Source organism: Triticum urartu, chromosome 1, assembly GCF_003073215.2.
Source record: "Triticum urartu cultivar G1812 chromosome 1, Tu2.1, whole genome shotgun sequence".
In the NCBI taxonomy this organism is placed as follows: domain Eukaryota; kingdom Viridiplantae; phylum Streptophyta; class Magnoliopsida; order Poales; family Poaceae; genus Triticum; species Triticum urartu.
Genome location: NC_053022.1, coordinates 139,323,119 through 139,325,618, shown reverse-complemented (window position 1 = coordinate 139,325,618; position 2,500 = coordinate 139,323,119).

Below are 2,500 nucleotides of genomic sequence, written 5' to 3'. Positions count from 1 at the left end.
TTGAAATCGCTAGTAATCGCGGATCAGCATGCCGCGGTGAATATGTACCGGGCCCTGTACACACCGCCCGTCACACCCTGGGAATTGGTTTCGCCCGAAGCACCGGACCAATGATCACCCATGACTTCTGTGTACCACTAGTGCCACAAAGGCCTTTGGTGGTCTTATTGGCGCATACCACGGTGGGGTCTTCGACTAGGGGAACCTGTGGCTGGATTGAATCCTTCGCGATGGAAATGCCCTCGCCTACTTGACTAAACTAAGGACCTCGACGGTATAAACATGTAGATTTTCTACTTTTCCATTTTCCTTCTTGTTTATCAATCACCAATGAAGACAAACCGGGCATTACGGTGAGACGTGAAAAGACCCGATCCCATTCCGACCTCGATATATATGTGGAATCGTCTTGCGCCATATGTACTGAAATTGTTCGGGAGACATGGTCAAAGCCCGGAGAAAGAGCAAGAAAATGGATGCGCTAACCCGCAACGGCTTTCGCGCATTGGACTCGGAATCCAAATTGTTAGCGCATTGGACTCGGAATCCAAATTGTGCTAGCTGACAAAGAAAAAATAGAATATAACAGAGAAATATTGGTTCTGACTGGTTGGTAAAAGGACTCTAAATCCTTTGAGTGGTTCAATTCCACAACAGAATAAAGAATGAAATGAATGAATGAGAGCCATGACCATGCCTCCAGTAGGAAGATCGAGGAACCGATGCTGGCGCTCTTGGTTCATGGGATCCTAACCGCGATGGGGAGATTAGATATTATTCTTTCGTAAGTCCATCCAATGGAGATAGGTTGAGGAGAAAGAAAGGAGAAAACTAAAGAGAAAGATGGACAGTAGATTGATAGTATCCGAATCAAATAAGAAAAAAACGTAGCTATTTCATCAAATCCCGATTGTGTGGGTGTGAAGTGGAAAAATCCCGTTCTGGCTGGCAGCGAGCATATGACTGAAAATCCTCTTTCGCCGGGCCTTTTGGACTCGAAATTCAAACGGAGAGAGTGGTTCGAATCCACCTCAGAACGAACAATGAAAAAGGCATCGAGCGGGTGCAAGCTCGAGGAGCTAGGAAGGATGGAAGAAAGCTTGACCGTTTTTTCACTGAACTACTCGAACTTTTTGTTCGAAAAAGCGGAAATAACTCAGTTCTAGAGAGGGTTGAGCTTCATCGGTTAGTGTGCACCAAAGGATGAGGTTTCTTTCCCGTCCTACAAATTGAAACCGTTCTAGCTTGATACTGCGATATCGTCAAATCATCCAACGGAGCATGGAAACCATTTCGGTGGCGGTAATGGCCTCCAGTAGTTTTCTATGGAACCATACCACTATAGTCATCTATATGATTAGACCGTGCCGCTTCACTAGACTTTCCTGAACCATCCATTTGATCCCCACGGTCGTGACACCACTTTCTAAACAAAAGTTTCCAAAATCCAATGTGGAACCAAGCAGTAAGAGAAATTCATCATGGTAATTATTAGTCGAAAACCAAAGTGGAACGGAGAGAACGGAGAGTCAGTTACAATGAAAAAATTGTTGAGGAATCATGTTGAAAGAATAACATTCTGTGTCATAAATATCGTATATAGAGATTTTTCATGTATCAACGCTTTTGATTCAATTATGAAAGTACGCTGTACTAGACTTGCACCCCTAGTTACGCAGAAGTGCAAGCACGGAAGCGGATGACCGGACCCTACCAACATACTCAAAAAGTATTCTATACTAGGGTAGTGCTCTTGACAAGCAGTTTTTCCAGTCTAGCTGTGTCAAATCGGGTGTGAAGTGTCCTTCTAGGTTCTGGTTGGTAGAGCAGAGGACTGAAAATCCTCTTTAGTTTCACGCATGTGACTCTAAATCCCAATTGCACTAGCTCTGTGATTCGATTCCACAACAGAACAAACAATGAATGAATGTGGGCGGTCAATCAGGTAAGCCTGTGCCCAGGAAAGAAAGGACTAGGGAGGGATTGAGACAAGCTTTCACAGTGGAAAATGAAAAAAAGCATATCGTCCTTAGAAATTGTGGAATTTTACTCAGCTAGAGCTATGGTTTAGCATCAAGAGGGAAGTTTTGTAAAAGCAACATGAAGAATTGCTCAGATACCCGTGAGCGTATATAACTTGGGTCGTGTTATAAATGCTCTGGCTAAACCTATTGATGGGAGAGGCAAAATTGTAGCTTCCGAATCTCGCTTAATTGAATCTCCTGCTCCAAGTAGAATTTCCAGGCGTTCCATATACGAACCTCTTCAAACCGGGCTTATTGCTATCGATTCGATGATCCCTATAGGGCGCGGTCAGCGAGAGTTCATTATTGGGGACAGACAGACTGGCAAAACAGCAGTAGCCACAAATACAATTCTCAATCAAAAAGGGCAAGGTTTAATATGTGTTTATGTAGCTATCGGTCAAAGAGCATCCTCCGTAGCTCAAGTAGTAACTACTTTCCATGAGGAGGGGGCCATGGAATACACTATTGTAGTA